Genomic DNA, 19,134 nt, shown 5'->3' with positions numbered 1-19,134 from the left:
CGTGGGGGGTGCAGGGGGGGCCAGCCGCACCTGGCGCAACATCTGGGGGGCGCGCGCTCGCACTCGCAGCTCTCTGCCCCTACTAAAATCCACAGGTTAGGGGGCGCAAATTACTTACCTTGCCCCGGGTGCTGACAACCCACGCTACGCCACTGGCTGGATTTAGGTTTGATGAGGCCCTAAGCTCCTGAAGGTAATGGGGCCCTTTCTATGTCCAGCTGTCAGTTGTCAACGAATTGTTGCTGCTTTTTGTGCTGAATATATGCTATATGGTAATTTATGGACCTAATAGGTATCTAAAGCCATTTGCACATGTTGCCATGCAAGCAGTCTATGCAGAATGTAGGCACCCTATATATAGAAATGAGCAAAGCAGTGATATTTTAGGGAGCAGGCTAGCATGACTTCCATCATAGGAGCCTACACAACACAAAAATTTTATTTGTTTTTTATCTTATATTTTGGAAATGTACATCCAGTTGCTTTTTCCCTTTACATTTTTTTTTTGGACCCCTCAAGAGAGTGGCGCCCTAAGCTATAGCTTGTTTAGTTGTTGTTTAGTTGTTTAGTCGTGTCCGACTCTTCGTGACCCCATGGACCAGAGCACACCAGGCACTCCTGTCTTCCACTGCCTCCCGCAGTTTGGCCAAACTCATGCTGGTAGCTTCGAGAACACTGCCCAACCATCTCGTCCTCTGTCTTCCCCTTCTCCTTGTGCCCTCCATCTTTCCCAGCATCAGGGTCTCTTCCAGGGAGTCTTCTTTTCTCATGAGGTGGCCAAAGTACTGGAGTTTCAGCTTCATGATCTGTCCTTCCAGTGAGCACTCAGGGCTGATTTTCTTAAGAATGGATGATAGGTTTGATCTTCTTGCAGTCCAAGGGACTCTCAAGAGTCTCCTCCAGCACCATAATTCAAAAGCACCCATTCTTTGGCGATTAGCCTTCTTTATGGTCCAGCTCTCACTTCCATACATCACTACTGGGACAACCAAAGCTTTGACTATACGGACCTTTGTTGACAAGATGATGTCTCTGCTTTTTAGGATGCTGTCTAGGTTTGTCCAGCTTGTTTAGCTTATACGTAACTCCGGCACTGGCTGGAAGGGAGCCTGAGGTTCAAATATATTCCTGCCATGCAGGAATATGGAGTCACAGGCAATCAAACCTGTAAACTGTTGGGATACTGCCAGGGAGATAAGATCCATCTGAGGCCCCAAGCTCGGATGCCGGACGATCCATCGACCTCCCGTAGTCAGGCAATATCAGCAATTCAGCGACACTAAGCCTCTGGCTTAGAGCACACTCTTTCAGCAGAATTCACACAACAGAAGTTGCACAGCATGAGAGCAGAACTGCATATTTACAGTTTATTAGGCATTGGTCAGAACAAAGAAATCATGACTGTCTCCTCCGACTGCTCAGGCAAGACAGGCAGAAACGAAAGGAACATATAGCATAAACATCCTGTGAGACAGGAACTTACGCAGGGTGTTATACAAACATCCTGCTCCCTTTTAAGGTGGAACGGAAATATCCTAACATCCTCCCCCTTTCCGTGTAACCTGTAGTACCTGTGGTTCAACCCAATTGCAACCTTTGTGCGTAAACCTTCAGTTGTTCTCTGTTAACAACCTTAGACAACAGATCAGCAGGAATTTCATTTCCTGGCATGTAGGACACCTGAATGAGTCCTTTCTGAATACACTCTCTTGCACGATGTAGCTTAATCTGCAAGTACTTGGTCCTTTGCTTGCAACTCTCCGAGTTCAGCAAAGCCAAACAAGATCTATTGTCTTGATACACTTGTATAGGACATTTCACAGAAACCCCAATGTCCTTAAACAGTTGCAACAACCATTCACAATCCATGAGTGAAAATGACAGAGCATTGAGTTCTGCTTCACAGGAACTTAGGCTAACTGTTGTCTGCTTTTTGCACAACCAGTCAAACAGGCAGTGGTTGTACATGTAGCATACTCCAGAAGTGCTTGTACCATCCGTGGTGTCACTTCCAAAACTTGCATCTGCAAAGATTTCAAGACCTCCAGTCTTCTGACTGGTGAACCTCAGCCTGTAGTGCATAGTCCCTTTCAAATAGCGGGCTATGCGCTTCAGAGCTTTCCAATCCTGAACAGTAGGATTGTTAGCATGTCTGCTCAGCAAGTTAGTGCTTACAGCAATGTCAGGTCTTGAACATCTAGCAATGAAATTCAACTTGCCTAGAATGCATCTGTACAGCGTTGTGTCAGAAAACGCTTCAGCAGTACTGTCTACCTGGTAACCTGTCACCATCGGTGTGTCTGCTGGGTTTGCATCAACCAAATTCAACCTGGTTAATACATCAGTAATTTTCTGTGTTTGGTGTACCAGAAAATTACCTGCTTGGTCCCTCTCCACCTGCAGAGAAAGATAGTTGGATACCTCACCAAGATCCTTCATGTCAAAGTGCTCCTTCAGCTGAGCTAGGGTGCTTTGGTAAAAAGCCTGATTCTTCCAAAACATCAGAAGATCATCAACAAAACATAAACAATACAGTTTGTTTTGCCCCTCCTCCTTGACAAGTACACACGGATCAGCTTTGCCCTGGTGAAAACCTAGAGAAAGCAACGTTTCAGTGAGTTTTGTGTTCCAACACCTGGCACTCTGCTTGAGACCATATAAGGATTTCCGCAGTTTACAGACCATTCCCTTCTGTATCTGCATCCCGTCAGGTGGAAGCATGTACAGCTCCTCCCCCAAAATCCCGTACAAAAAAGCTGTATTTATGTCATGATGGGAAACATGCAGTTTCTCCTCCGCAGCGATCTTGAGCATCAGCCGAATGCTCTCATATTTGACCGTGGGTGAGTAGGTCTCGTGGTAATCCTGCCCTGGTACCTGTGAAAAACCTCTGGCAACCAATCTGGCTTTGTGTCTGACAACCTTGCCATTCTGGTCTGTCTTGGCCTTGAAGACCCATTTGCTGCCAACCAGTCTCATTCCTGGGACTACCGGTACCAGCTCCCAAGTTTGGTTCCTGTTCAAGGAATCAACTTCAGCCTTCATGGCATTAAGCCAAGGCTCAGCATCTTTAGAGGTTAACTCCTGGACCTCTTTGAAGCTTGAAGGTTCCCACACCTTCTCTGAGCTACTAAGAACAGCAGTTGCCGTCTTAGCAAACTCATCAGCAAATCTCTTTGGAGGTTTGCCTTTGGTCGCCCTTTCAGACCTGCGAACTAGACGCAAGTCTTCTGGACTCATCTCCTCCTTCTTAGGAGAAAAGTGACCAATGGTGAACAGTGGTTCTTCCAGTTCATTGTCAGACGCATCAGATGGTCTGACTGAGGCCTTTGCGCTCTTGTAGTCTGCTGTGTCATCACTGTCACTGACAGCAGCAGCAGCGCCGCCCACTGAACTGGAATCCGAACTCTGATCATCATCATCATCATCCTCATCCTCAGTTTCCTCAGCTTTCTCAGCATGATCTGCTTTCTTCACATCACCTTCATCCTCCTCTGGGTAACTCTGGAAAATTCCCACATTTTCCCCCCACTTAGGATTGTACTCAACACTCCTTGTGAACTTTATGGATTTAGAGTTAGTCATCCATACTCTGTATGCACCTTTTTCGTACCCCATGAACAAACCATGTGCCCCACGCTTCCCAAGCTTGTTGCTTTGTGGGGTGTGCACCCACATGTCAGAACCAAAGATTTTCAAGTGTTTGGTGTTAGGTTTCCTCCCATACATCTTCTCATAGGGAGTGCAGCCAATAGGTGATGACAGTCTCCTGTTAAAAGAATAAACAAAATTCGCCAAAGCCTCCCCCCAAAACTTCTCAGGGAGATTGGCATCATGCAACAAGGTTTTTATCCCTTGCAGCAACGTTTGATTTGCTCTCTCCGCAAGCCCATTCATCCATGGCGATCTAGGCGTTGACAAGTCATGCTGGATTCCCTTCTCAGTCAGGAAAGCTTCAAACTGCTGAGAAGTGAATTCCCCGCCTCGATCAGTAAACAGACAACCAATACGTTTACCGTGAGCATTCTCCAACCAAGCACAGAATGCCTTGAACTTAGGAAATGCTTGCGATTTCTGCTCGAGCATAAACACATGAATGTACCTGGAAAAAGAATCAATTAGAACCATGAAGTACCTTGCCCCTCCCAAAGAGGGCGCTAGAGGACCTACCAGGTCTGCGTGAACTAGCTGGTAGGGTTTGGAAGCCTGCCTGCTAGACTCCTTGCCTTTTGGAGCAACCTTCACCTTGTTCTCTGCACAAGATACACACTTCATGTGAAATTTACAAGGTTTGATGTCCAAACCTTCAACCAACTCAGGCATCTTGGCTAGCGCTTGCCAAGAGAGGTGACAAAATCTTCGATGTGCATCATGAATGCAACCTGCATGAAGAACCTTGTTAGTTTGTGCAACACAACAAGTATCAGCATTAGACACAGCAACATCATCATAAGTTAGACAGAACAAACCATCCAACAACTTTGCATGCAAAATGTCCTCTTTGCCTTTTCTGATGACACAGATAGTCCTCTTGAAGGTAATTTCAAAACCACGCCGATTTAGCTGTGGGACACTAAGCAAATTGTCCGCAGCTCCTGGAACAAAAAGTACATCTCTGATGGTAGTATGCAAACTTGCAAGTTTCACAGTCCCAACTCCTGCAGCTTGCAAAGTCCTTCCATCAGCCAGGTGGATCTCTCCATCTTGAGGTGTGAAGGAGATGAACAGATGGCGGTCTTTGGTGATATGTCGCGTGCATCCTGAATCCACAATAAACCTGCCTTTGGCTTTTGGTGAAGCAGTGCCAGCAAACAAACCCTTGTTTTCCACTGGCGTGGGCTTTTGCAGCTTGCCCCCCTGCTCCTGGCCATCAGACTTGCCTTTAGCCTTTGGTGAAGCTGTGCCAGCAAACAAAGCCTTGTTTTCCACTGGCGTGGGCTTTTGCAACTTGCCCCCCTGCTCCTGGCCATCAGACGTGCCTTTAGCCTTTGGTGGAGCTGTGCCAGCAAACATAGCCTTGTTTTCCACTGGCGTTCCACTCCCCTTCTGCTTCGGGCCATCTGGAAACACCTTGCTCTGTTTACGTCTGGTCTTCCGGCCTTTGCATAGGCTCTGACCTTGGTTCTCACGAGAAACAGAGCTCTCAGCTGCCAACTCCTTGGCTCCCCCTGGAGGCTGGAATACTGCCTGGGATGACGTGGCAGTCTTCTCCCCCTGCAGCTTGCAATCGGTGCCCTCAGCATCCCTGCATTCACTAGCATTCTGGGAAACAGCCAGGATCTCCGATGCATTCAAACACTGGGCTGGGATTATTGGCTGGTGGGCCTTTTTTAAAGCATCCCACATATCACGTGCCGTGAGATTTCCAGCAAGCGTCTTTATTTCCTCCAGAGAGACGGATAAGACAATAATATCCATGGCCTTCGAATCCTGGCCCTGCCATTTCTCTGTCCGAGGAACTGGAGTGGGCTCAAATACAGTATGCCAGACTCCAAACTGACGCAGCAAACTCTCACACCATCTTGCCCAGGTCTCATAATTGTCCCGATTTAATTTAGGACACTCAGCAGCTTCAGAGGCTTGGAAAAACTCCATTCCAGCTTTTAACGTCAGCCGTGAGTCTTCTTCACTTCAGAGACCCCTTATCTTGGCACCCATAAATCACGAAGCCTGCTTGGCTCGGCTCCCAGGCCAATTAGTTTAGCCGGACATCAAAGACGTCTTCCGCGGCAAACAGAAAAGCCTCTGCTTTCGCTTTTCCAACATACCTTAGCAGTCTGCCGCAGTCTTACTCTCCTGCAAGTGCCGTGAATCTGGGCCCGAAACCTGTTGTTGGGATACTGCCAGGGAGATAAGATCCATCTGAGGCCCCAAGCTCGGATGCCGGACGATCCATCGACCTCCCGTAGTCAGGCAATATCAGCAATTCAGCGACACTAAGCCTCTGGCTTAGAGCACACTCTTTCAGCAGAATTCACACAACAGAAGTTGCACAGCATGAGAGCAGAACTGCATATTTACAGTTTATTAGGCATTGGTCAGAACAAAGAAATCATGACCGTCTCCTCCGACTGCTCAGGCAAGACAGGCAGAAACGAAAGGAACATATAGCATAAACATCCTGTGAGACAGGAACTTACGCAGGGTGTTATACAAACATCCTGCTCCCTTTTAAGGTGGAACGGAAATATCCTAACAGTCTGGTGTCATCAGCACCATGCTGCAACGCACTGAGCTGTCCAGGCTGACAGCGTATCCTGAAGAAGGAGCTTGCATGCTTCTAAGGATTCTTCGCTTGCAGTGCAGGCTGCATCGGGAAACCGCCGCAGGGCTTCCCACCGCCTGCCACTGCCACCAGGCATCTCTTATCATGCTCCCCTTTTTAATTACCGTATTTTTCGCCCCATAAGGCGCACCGGCCCATAGGGTGCACCTAGTTTTTTGGGGGGGAAATAAAGAAAAAAAATTATTTCCCCCCCCAGGCGCGGGGCTGGGCAGGGGAAGCCCGAGCCCAGCCCCCAGAACAGGCTGCTATTCGCAAGCCTAGGGAACCCGGCGGGAAGTCGCGCCGGTCTCCCCAGGCTTGCGGATATCTGCCCGAAGTCGCTCAGCTCTCCCACGGCTTGCGGAGAGCTTCCTGAAGCCTGGAGAGCGAGAGGGGTCGGCTTCAGCGAAAGCCTGCATTCGCCCCATAGGACACACACACATTTCCCCTTCATTTTTGGAGGGGGGAAAGTGCGTCCTATAGGGCGAAAAATACGGTACCTGTTTTGCATTCAAAACGAGCAGCAACCATTGCCAGGAGGGGGAAAGGGAAAGTGCAAGTCCGTTAAGTGGCTTGTTGTTCCAGTGAAAGCATCTCACTGCCATGCGGCTTAATGATGGATTTCTCCTAATAACTCTTTTCTGTCGTCACACTGCCCCGGTTAGATACCGGCGCTGGAGATTCTTCCCCATCTGCCCTGCGTTGCCTTCATTTTCCTTGCTATCTCCCACTTGCGAACTAGCTTCTGGAACAAGATGTGTTTAGCAAACTGAACCTATTCATTCGATAGTATGGAGTCTAAAATTAAATTGCAGCTGGATGTAAATTGCATTTATTTATTTTATATCTCACTGCTTCCAGCAAGGATCTGGAGTTGGTGTACCTGGTTCTCTCCCTTATTTAATGCCCACAACAATGCTGTGAGGTAAGGTAAAGGTAAAGGACCCCTAGACAGTTAAGTCCAGTCAAAGGCGACTATGGGGTTGTGGCGCTCATCTCGCTTTCAGGCCGACAGAGTCGGTGTTTGTCCACAAACAGCTTTCCAGGTCGTGGCCAGCAGGAGTAAACCGTTTCTGGCGCAACGGGACACCATAACGGAAACCAGAGTGCACAGAAACGCCGTTTAGCTTCCCGCCAGAGCGGTACCTATTTATCTACTTGCACTGGCATGCTTTTGAACTGCTAGGTTGGCAGGAGCTGGGACAGAACAACGGGAGCTTATCCCGTCGTGGGGATTCGAACCGCTGACCTTCCGATCAGCAAGCCCAAGAGGCTCTGTGGTTTAAACCACAGCGCCACCAGTTAGGCTGAAAGGCAATGACTGGCCCAAAGTCCCCCTGTGTGAGATTTTTCTCTCTGGTATTGGGAGAATCTTATGAATGCAAAGCCCCGCTAGATCAGGCCAGATACCTCAAAAGGAAACCCACAAGCAGAGCACAAGACCACTCTCTTCTCCATCTGCTTCCAGCAAGTGTTATTCAGAAGTGTTACTGCCTCCTTCCATCGAAGAAGCATCTAGGCATCCTGGCAATATGAGTAGCTATAGATAGACTTATCCTGCTGTCTAGTTCTTTTAGGGCAAAGCCCGCAAATGGATCAGTCCTGGATCTTTGCCAGACACCATGAACTGCAGGCTTCAATCAGGGTAAACAACAGCAGCTTAAATGTACCAATAGTTTGACCCAGGAGAAGGCATTCAAAAATATAAGAGGCTGCTGGATCCGGCCAGTGCCCTGTCTAGTTCAACCAGGTGTCTATGAGAACTGTCCACAAGCAAACTGTAACCTTCAGAAATCCAGGTTTCGTGTAAACATCCCCCCCCCCCGAAAACCCAAAGACGAGTTCCAAAGGTTTAGACTAATTTGTGGATCCCTTAATAAGAACGTGTTTTACAGGTGTATAAAGTTGTGGTGTATGTGATGGAATATAGGTTTTCATAATGTATTTTGGAGGACAGGGGTCTCAGGGGAAATTTAAAGAACACAATTAAAAAATAATAACCCCAATTACATGTGTAAAACAAATATCAACATTTTAATAAGACGTCCTTCAAAGACAAAAACGGGGAGGCTGATGTACAGGGTGGGGAGGGGCTGCCCCAATATACAGAAGATGTGCATGCAACTTAGATATCTGAAATATGTTCTGAGGCTGGACTCTGACTCAAAAGCTCAAATAAAGGAATTTTCACAGGATGTCTGGAGGCTGGCCTTCCCCTTAAAGCCTGCTGCTAGAGGAGGAAGCACAGGCATCCCTGAATGCATTATCAAGTCTTCTGTTGCCATGGTGACCACAGGCATTGCAGAGAAATCTGGATCATCTGGGCAGGAAGGCTGTGGCGATGGAGCTGTTTGCGTGTCTCTGGGTGCTGGAGGGGCACCCCACCCCTGAAGCAATGTATGCCCATCTCCCCCAGAAACACAAGTAGTGGGTCTGCTTTTGTATAAACACAAAAATGATGGTCACAAAGCAGGGGTGACAGATGACAGTATTTTATCCTGCACAGGACTTGGCGTAATTGCTCTTCATTCCTTTCGCTCTTTTCATATCTGTAAAGAGGTTTCAGTGATTTTCAGACGGGTGCAGCTTTCATCTGTAAATTAAATTACATTTAATCAGATGCCATTGTTTTGCTGTTTATCAGTACGAGCCTTGTTATCGTAAAATTGCACAAGGGAAAAAGAATAAATGCGTTTAGCTCTGGAACGAGTGAAACCCTAAAGAAAAGTGTGTCTCACGAGCAGATAGAGACTGAACTCCTAAACCTGCTTTCCTGAGAAGAAGCCTCAATGGACTGGCAGGACTTCCTTTTGTGTAAACCCTTAATTCCACAATGCAAACCTGTGTGCTTACTGGGGACTAAATTGGATGATACATTAGCTCTGCATCCGTGCCCATAGGTGCTAGGTTTTTTTAAAACAAACAAACACAAATTGCCAACCCAGGGGCCTGATCTGAATTGGGAACTGTTGTAAACAAAAAAAAATCCCCTTTTCCCCCCTTATGGGGTGTCCAAGAGCCCATATAGAATCCTTACGTAGGTTCCCTATTGGTAGGAGAAAAATAACAGAGGCCAACCAGAGAATATTGAGAAGCAAAGCAGCTAGTAAGCCTGATCTTCATTGATCTGTTTCAACAGGGTCCTCACTCACCACACGCAGGAGGGAAGAGGAACCCAGAACAATGGCACGCAAGGCCTTAAACAGACATTTTAAATTCCCTGCCCTGGAGCTCAAGACCACCCCTCCATACATAATACATACATCACAGAAGGGGCGGTCTACAGCAGAAATCTGAGTGGTTTGTTTACCTCCCGTCTGCCAGGTTACCTGTTTAATGGTCACTTGATTGGATTGCCTGCGGAGCATGGCCAGTCTTTTGTAATGATAAATACATAGTTCCTGAGCCAGGTCACAGCCTCACATCCTATTCATATCTTAAATGTGCCCTTAAGACACGATTTGTGAAGGAAAAAGACAATCGGGAGGTTTCCCACTTTGACCTTACAGAGAAATAGCTGAGGTCAATTTGTCCAGGACTTTTTTCTGTGGGGTTTTCAGACATGTGGTTTATATATTTATGTACATGTTTGCTTGGTACATTTATGAAGATTTATTACATATCTAAGGGTTAAACCACAGAGCCTAGGACTTGCCGATCAGAAGGTTGGCGGTTTGAATCCCCGTGACGGGGTGAGCTCCCCTTGCTCGGTCCCAGCTCCTGCCAACCTAGCAGTTCGAAAGCACATCAAAGTGCAAGTAGATAAATAGGTACCGCTCCAGCAGGAAGGTAAACGGCGTTCCCATGCGCTGCTCTGGTTCGCCAGAAGCGGCTTAGTCATGCTGGCCACATGACCCGGAAGCTGTACGCCAGCTCCCTCGGCCAGTAAAGCGAGATGAGCGGCGCAACCCCAGAGTCGGCCACGACTGGACCTAATGATCAGGGGTCCCTTTACCTTAAGACCTTAAAATTCTTATCACAGAACCTAGTGCGAAAGGCTGGGGGCTTTAAGCCTCTGCCTCTATCCAGACCAGGGTCCTGGCCCACCTTGCATGGCTGTTGTAGGACTACAGTGATAGACCTCCGCTTCCGAATGCCACTTGCTGGGAATCTCAAATGGGCATCCCATTGGGGCATCTGGTTGGTCCCTGAGATGAGTCCAGGATGCTGAACTATATGGACCTCATATGGACCTATATGGATCCAGCAAGACTCTTGCATTCTTAGGTTCTTACATTGCATCAGCCTTTCAGGGTCATGCAAGGTGACCTTGGTGGCTCTCCAGGAGACCAGCTGCACACACAGATCAATCTCCTTTTTCCAGGATGCCTTTCGTCTGATCGTTACTTATTTAACACCAATACTGTCCTGCTTTATCTGGACGTCTCAGATTACGAGGCACTGATACTCTGGGGGCTGGATGTTTCGCTTTGTCCCTGAAGCTGGTGTGTGTGTTCATTCTGTGGCCGGAAACCCCCCCCCCGTCCTTTCCACACGCTCACCCGTAATGCACAAGCACCACACGCACACACGCACACCTATCCCCATCCAGGAGACGGCCCTTTAGAGGGTTGTCTTCCTTAAACAAAGCCTTCCGTAAATAAGGAAGCGCTATTTTGACAAAACTATATAGAATCCCGATCTTCCTTCTTGCATTTCCCTTCAGTAGACCGGGCGAACGAACTCGAGGTCAGCCGGCTGCCGTCTCGACCAATCAGCGTTAGCGAACAGCGCCCCTAGTGGCGGCTACGCTGGTACTGCAGCCGGCATCCACCGCTTCCCTACTTTGACAGCTCACTAATACAATGTTTCCGGACTCAATTGACCGTGACTGATCTAATCAAATGTTGCTACATTGTATCTAAATTTGGGAAGTGCTTTGAACTTCAACAACCCTTTCTTCGGAAATTCACCAAAAATCAACGGTACCTTGGATTTTCATCGGACCACTTTTATTCGGCTCCAAATCACAAGGACTATCAAAGGGGGGTGGCTTGATACCAACCAGCCATAATCCCCCGACCGAGCAGGCACGTACACAGCGCTCCACCCGGATGACCTGAACACCTTGATAGCCGGCTTGATGGGCTTAGACGGCCAACCGACGGAAGACACAATAGCCTGCATATGATCGTGTATTCGGCTTCGGTCATAACAAAAGGACTATGACCGGGTTCCCTCCAGGGGGCAGGAAGCGGCGCCCTTTCCCTTTGTTTCTCCACTAGTAAGGGGGACGGGGGCATTCGCCAGGTGTGAAGATGCTCGAGTTACCTGCCCGACTCCTCCCTTGACTCCTCCTGTTCTCTATGTAATCATGATGTAAATATGATGTAATTTGAGGGTGTATCCAAGGGGATTAGCAAGTAATAAAAGTGAAGGTCTCCTTTTGTTCGGGGCTTCCATCTTGCTTCACCTCGTGGGCGGTGGGGGCCCTGTCGCGACAGTCTTTTGCTAATAAAGACCAAGCCTACTGGCTGCTGTTTTGCTCTGATTTTGCTCTGGTTGGTGTCTTCATTTCGTCCAAGAGAGCCCTCTGCGTTTCCGTTAACAATTCCCAACCTTTGGCAAACCTTAAACTCAGTTTTTTTAAAAAAATAAGAGCATCTTCAATGCTGGCTCACTGCAGGAGGAGCAACAACGAAGTGAAGCGGCAAGAATGTACAGGATGAGTAGTAAGACACGTTGGAAATGCAAAGATAAAGATGGAGATTTTTACCACATGTGGTGGACATGTTGTTGTAAATAAAAATTGCCCTTTTCCCTTATGGGGTACCCAAGAGCCCATACAGAGTCCTTACATAGGTTCCCTATTGGTAGGAGAAAATAACAAGAGGCCAACCAGAGAATATTGAGAAGCAAAGCAGCTAGTAAACTTGATCTTTATTGATCTGTTGCAACAGGGTGCTCCCCTCACACGCAGGAGAGAGTAGGGACCCAGAAAAATGGCATGCAAGGCCTTATAAAGACTTTTGAAATTGCCACCCTGTAGATCAAGACCACCCCCAGAAACATCATACATACATCACAGAAGGGGTGTAACCTAAGACCACCCCTCAGATACATCATACCTACATCACAGAAAAGGCAGTCTAAAAGAGAAATTTGAATATTGTTTTCTCCTGATGCTGTTTATCTCCTGTCTGGCAGGTTACTTGATTGGATTGCCTGGGGAGCCTGGCCATTCTTTTGTAGTGATAAATACTTAGTTCTTGGGCCAGGTCACAGGCTCACACCCTATTCAAACACAGACATACCCTTAAGACAGGATTTGTGAAGGGAAAGACAATGGGGAGGCTTTTCCACTTTGACCTTGCAGAGAAAACATTTGCTCAGTTTAGGAATCAAAATGGCTTCAGGTCGGTCTTCCTGTGCTGATCTATGTACGTGCAGTTATGAACATTACCATATATCTAAGATCTCAAAATTCCTATCACACATGTGAGAAAATGAAACAGTTTTGGGAACTGATTTATAACGAATTGAAAACTATATTTAAATACACTTTCCCGAAAAAGCCAGAAGCTTTCTTGCTCGGCTTGATGGGAGAGGAAATAGAAAAAGCAGATCAAAGGTTATTTATGTATGTGACGACTGCTGCCAGAACTTTGTTAGCTCAAAAATGGAAAGTACCAGAATTACCAACAATAGAGGAGTGGCAGACGAAGATGGTTGATTATGTGGAACTACCAAAACTGACCTGTAGAACCAGAAATCGGGAGGAAACAAAATTCCAAAAAGATAGGAGTAAATTTATGGGGTACATAAATAATAATTATAGAAATTTGAAGACTCTGGCAGGACTGAAATAAATCTTACGATGTAGATCGGAATGGATACAATAAGAAACTGTGGAAAAGTAACTGACGTAAGAAAACCTGTTGAAGGGAGGGAAGGAAGTCAATGCTCAGCAGAGTGTGGGGAAAGAATGTGGGTAAATGACTGTTGAATTTTACTGTATTTTGTTTGTTTGTATTAAATGAAACACCAATAAAAAGCATTTAAAAAAAATAAAGTGAAGCGGCTTGGCCCTGAGCTGAGTTTCTCGTCTCACCTGGGGTCACAGCAGCTGAGTGTTTTTGTCCCATTGAACCCAAAGGTTAAGAACGTAAGAAGAGGCCTGTTGGATCCAGCCATTGACCCATCTAGTCCAGCTTAATAATAATAATAATAATAATAATAATAATAATAATAATAATAATTTATTTATACCCCGCACATCTGGCTGAGTTTCCCCAGCCACTCTGGGCGGCTTCCAATTGAGTGTTAAAAACAATACAGCATTAAATATTAAAAATTTCCCTAAACAGGCTGCCTTCAGATGTCTTTTAAAGATAAGATAGCTGCTTATTTCCTTCACATCTGGTGGGAGGGCGTTCCGTAGGGCGGGTGCCACTATCGAGAATGCCCTCTGCCTGGTTCCCTGTAACTTCGCTTCTCGCAGTGAGAGAACCGCTAGAAGGCCCTCGGCGCTGGACCTCAGCATCCGGGCAGAACGATGGGGGTGGAGACACTCCTTCAGGTATACTGGACTGAGGCCGTTTAGGGCTTTCAAGGTCAGCACCAACACTTTGAATTGTGCTCGGAAACATACTGGGAGCCAATGTAGGTATTTCAAGACCGGTGTTATATGGTCTCGGCGGCCGCTCCCAGTCACCCGCCTAGCTGCCGCATTCTGGATTAGTTGTAGTTTCTGAGTCACCTTCAAAGGTAGCCCCACATAGAGCGCATTGCAGTAGTCCAAGCGAGAGATAACTAGAGCATGCACCACTCTGGCGAGACTGCGGGCAGGGAGGGTCTCACATGCGTACCAGGATAAGATGCAGATAGCAGCCAGGTTTTACCAACATACGATGAGCATTCGTGAATGTTAATATACAACTTAAGTGTTTGATGCAGGTTTTTGATGAGTGATTTTATTGAGCTGAACCCTCCTGGAATCTTGTATATATGCCAATAAAGGTTTGAGAATTTAAACTGGGATTGCCTCCTAAGGCAGTTGCACAGTTAAACTACGTGCAATGTGAAGGAGTCCTTTTTTTTATCTGCTCTGAATCTTCCAGTCTTCCTCTTTGTTGGATGCCCACGAGATCAATGCTAGGCAGGCAGCTCTGCTGCAGAGTTATAGTCCCTAACCTCCAGCGGGCACCGGGTTGGGGAAACCTGTTCTGTAGCAAAAGCCTTGCTATGGAGATGGTGGGGCGATGCTTTGGAATTCTGCAGCGTCCCTCTGATTGGCTGTCGGTGATGTCATCCCCCATTCAGGTTGACTCTGCTGTTCCTTGATCACAATGGTAAAAATCTCTCCCCGGTTTCATTGAATGCAAAGTCAGATGCGGCCCTAGCAGAATTTGCAAAGGTTTTGCTGGCTCTCCATCTCACCACTTTGTTATCATCTACGCAACGGAGTCATCACCCTTCTCTTGATGACATGTTTCCTTCCCTAGGTCCCATGTTTGGGTCCCAAAAGCTGCTTCCAGCCACGGTATACGTTACCAGGTCCATACTTTCAACCTGAATGGAAGAGATTTTCTTTTACTTTTTATTTTACTGCATATTTGCATCATGCTCTGTCATCAGTACACGGATGATGCCCAGCCGTCTCTCCATAGCACCTGAATCAGGTGCAATCGTGCAAGGACTGGACCGGGGTCTGGAGGTGATGATGGGTTGGATGCAGACTGATCAAATGAGGCTAAATCCTGCCAATATCGGGGTTCCCTGGCCGGTGGTTCCAGGGCTCAGGAATTACTGGCTGGTTTTAGATGGGGCAGCGTTCCCCCAGAATAAGTAGGTGTATTTCTTTGTGGGGTGTTCTTCCTGGAGGTCGAAATAGGCCATTGCCATTAGATTTTGCCATTATCATACAGCACATGACTTGGGACACAAAGCAGGAGACTCTCAGTAATTAATAATAATAATAATAATAATAATAATAATAATAATTCATCTGGCTGGGTTTCCCCAGCTACTCTGGGCGGCTTCCACCCAAATATTAAAAACAATACAGCATCAGACATTAAAAACTTCCCTAAACAGGGCTGCCTTCAGTTGTCTTTTAAAAGTAGAATAGTTGTTTTATCACCTTGACATCTGGTGGGAGGGTGTTCCACAGGACAGGCGCCACTACCGAGAAGGCCCTCTGCCTGGTTCCCTGTAACCTCACTTCTCGCAGGGAGGGAACCACCAGAAGTTCCTCGGAGCTGGACCTCCGTGTCTGGGCTGGATGATGGGGGTGGAGACGCTCCTTCAGGTATACAGGACCGAGACCATTTAGTGACAGCCTTCCTCCTCTGGTAATGTGAGCATACCCAGATGTTGCCCTCCATTGTGCCTGCTGGCTTGAGCTGGATTGTAATCCAGCGATGGGTCGAATTTTTCAGCTTTCAAATTCCAAAGTGCCATAAAGTTGTAACATGACTCAGGAATTCCAGAGATATTTTGCTTAAACAATTATCAATTAATTTTTGCTTGATAAGTAAAATGTGTGTAAAAATTATTGCACTAGTATTTGCAGTTATACAATACCTGTTCCCCGCCTCTGGAAACACAGCCTTACAAGGAACGGTTGAGGGACTCGGGTATATTTAGCCTGGAAATGAAGAATCTGAGAGGAGATAGGATGGCCATCTTCAAACATTAGACGGGCTGTCCCATGGAAGAGGGAGCAAGCTTGTGTTCTCCTGCTCTAGAGGGTAGGACTTGAACCCATGGCTTCAAGTTCCAAGAAAGGAGACTAAACATCAGGAAGAACTTTCTGACAGTAAGAGCTGTTCAATGCCAGAATGGCGGACTTTACTTCACAGGAAGTTTTTAAGCAGAGGGTGGTTGGTCATCTGTCATGGATGCTTTCACTGAGATTCCTGCATTGCAGGGGGTTGGACTAGATGACCCTCGGGTCCCTTCCAACTCTACAATTCTATGATTCTATGATGGAATATTGGGCGGGCTAGGCTGGCGAGCTCCAGGATCTGGGGGGATTCCCATACATAAAACCCCTTCTTTATATCACGGCTGGATAAAAAGTCCACTAAACTGGGGTGGCTAAGCAATGTTGTTGGACTGCAGCTCCCATCATCCCTAGCCAGCATGTCCAGTGGTCAAGGATGATAGGAACTGGAGTCCAGCAACATCTGAAGTGCCACAGGTTAGCTATGCCTGCCGCAAAACCGTCAAATTGCATATCTTAGTACAGATAGTATTATACGATGTGCAGATATCTTTCCTATTCTACTTAATTCATTTTTTTAATATAAATTTTTATTGATTTTCCAACATAAATTAAAACACATTACAACTAACAATACATAGACAAACAAACATATAAACACATATAATTTCATTACCTTTTTTTCTTAAGCCTTATTTCAACGACTTCCCCATACCTCCCTTTTCTGCATCCCTGTTTTAAACTTTTTCAGCAACCCCTAATTTCAATTACTTATGATTCACTTTCTTTAATCCTTTTTCTCTTACCCAATCATTTATCGCTGCAATTCTGTTTTACGTTACCCATGACATTTTAGCACTCATTGATTTTACAACAGTTCTTAAGATAAACTTTAAATTTCTTCCAATCTTCTTCCACCGTCTCTTTTCCTTGGTCGCGGATTCTGCCAGTCATCTCGGCCAGTCCCATATAGTCTATCACCTTCGTCTGCCACTCTTCCAGCGTGGGTAGTTCTTGTGTCTTCCAATACTTTGCTAAAAGAACTCTTGCTGCTGTTGTAGCATACATAAAGAACATCCTATCTTTCCTTGACACCAATTGGCCTACCATGCCCAGGAGAAAGGCCTCTGGTTTCTTATGAAAGGTACACCTATTCTACTTAATTCAAGAGGGTTCTGGAAGCTTCTCTGTGTGAAAGAAACAAGCGGGAGGTTCCTGATGTTTGGGTTATACCTTCCGAGAAGCTGAGTACAGTGGGATTAAACTGGTTCTGTTATCTCTTTTCTGTCAAGGTCATGGTGGCTATAGAAGTAAGGCCAGAAGGAGCCTGGGTTTCACTTTCTCTTTCTATCTCTCTTCCTTTCTGGTGTGTTCTGTACACAGTATGCTTAGTGTTAAGGTTTACAGTGGTACCTCGGGTTACATATGCTTCAGGTTACAGACTCCGCTAGCTCAGAAATAGTGCTTCAGGTTAAGAACTTTGCTTCAGGATAAGAACAGAAATCGGGCTCCAGCGGCGCGGAAGCTGCAGGAGGCCCCATTAGCTGAAGTGGTGCTTCAGGTTAAGAACAGTTTCAGGTTAAGAACGGACCTCCAGAACAAATTAAGTACTTAACCCGAGGTACCACTGTGGTATTTTTGCAAGTTATTGTAAGTTTAAGTAAAGTCTACTGCAACTGGATTTCTTATGGCCGGTGCCAATCCTGAATGTATTGGATTTGTGACCATTACGCTCATTTGCCTTCAGTAGCAGTAAAGCTCTGCTGGATGAGATACAATTGTCTATTTTTTTTGGGGGGGGGAATCCTGCAACGTGTTAAAGTTTTTGCTCTGCTAACTATACGTTGGAATCTGCTCTGGATCAATATCGAGTAGAATTCAATGACAAAAACATGGACTGGAAGTGTGCCAGACCTGTTAGCCTATCAATGCATAATCCATCTTTGAGAGCAGTGCCAGACTTTGAAACTACTCAGTATAAGAACATAAGACGAACCCTGCTGGATCCAGCCAATGGTCCGTCTAGACCAGCATCCTCTTCTCACAGTGGCCAAACAGATGTCTCTGGGAAACCCAAAAGAGAACCCCACCACAAGAGCAACTCTCCCCTCCTGAGTTTTCCAACACCTGGTGTTCAAAAGCATTGCGCTGGAGGCAGTGCGGAGCTCAGAAATTCAGCCTTCTCCTCCGTGAATTTGTCTAACCCTCTTCCAAAGCCATCCAGGTTAGTGGCCATCCCTGCTTCCTATGGCGGAGTTCCATAGTTTAACACAGGGGTCAGCAAACTTTTTCAGCAGGGGGCCGGTCCACTGTCCCTCAGAGCCTGTGGGGGAGCCGGACTATATTTTGAAAAAATAATAATGAACGAATTCCTATGCCCCACAAATAACCTAGGTAAAGGTAAAGGGACCCATGACCATTAGGTCCAGTTGTGGCCGCCTCTGGGGTTGCGGCCCTCATCTCGCTTTACTGGCCGAGGGAGCCGGCGTACAGCTTCCGGGTCATGTGGCGAGCATGACTAAGCCGCTTCTGGCAAACCAGAGCAGCACACGGAAACGCCGTTTACCTTCCCGCCGGAGCGGTACCTATTTATCTACTTGCACTTTGACGTGCTTTTGAACTGCTAAGTTGGCAGGAGCAGGGACCGAGCAACGGGAGCTCACCCCGTCACGGGGATTCGAACTGCCGACCTACTGATCGGCAAGTCCTAGGCTCTGTGGTTTAACCCACAGCGCCATCCACATCCTTTAAATAACCCAGAGATGCATTTTAAATAAAAGCACACATTCTACTCATGTAAAAACACCAGGCAGGCCCCACGAATAACCCAGAGAAGCATTTTAAATAAAAGGGCACATTCTACTCATGTAAAAACACGCTTATTCCCGGACCGTCCGCGGGCCGGATTTAGAAGGCAATTGGCCCGGATCTGGCCCCCGGGCCTTAGTTTGCCTACCCGTGGTTTAACAAGTACAGTCATGCTTTCTTTTATCTGCCCTGAAATCTTCCGACCATGAGTTGTAGCATGATGAGAGAGGGAGGAAAACCTTTTCTCTATCCCCTTTCTCCAATCCATCCCTAATTTTATAAACTCACCTGAACTCAACGTTGAGAAAAGCTTCGTGAGCCCAGGGACCACATCGCCGGGTCACCTTGGTCCACCCTTTATTACCTGTGTGTTTTCATAGCAACTCTGCCCTGC

General features: G+C 46.7%; 1 protein-coding gene and 1 long non-coding RNA gene across 2 annotated transcripts in view; one reads left to right on the top strand and one right to left on the bottom strand.

Annotated features, from left to right (window-relative positions):
- The first annotated feature begins 162 nt into the window (after positions 1–162).
- The window catches only part of LOC310760677 (maestro heat-like repeat-containing protein family member 7), a 70,051-nt gene continuing 51,079 nt past the window's right edge, over positions 163–19,134 (top strand). The window contains exon 1 of the mRNA XM_083609594.1: positions 163–193. The gene's annotated coding sequence lies outside the window, so the exon portion shown is untranslated. The remainder of the gene's footprint in view (positions 194–19,134) is intronic.
- LOC310760993 lies at positions 8,281–19,124 on the bottom strand. Its single transcript, XR_014547161.1, has 2 exons — positions 19,029–19,124; positions 8,281–8,858 (listed from the first exon to the last, which is right to left on the bottom strand). It is a non-coding gene; the product is annotated as an uncharacterized lncRNA (long non-coding RNA).

The sequence above is a fragment of the Podarcis filfolensis genome (genome assembly GCF_964270895.1).
Source record: "Podarcis filfolensis genome assembly, chromosome: 4".
NCBI lineage: Eukaryota > Metazoa > Chordata > Lepidosauria > Squamata > Lacertidae > Podarcis > Podarcis filfolensis.
This window is presented reverse-complemented; position numbering and strand designations above follow the sequence as displayed.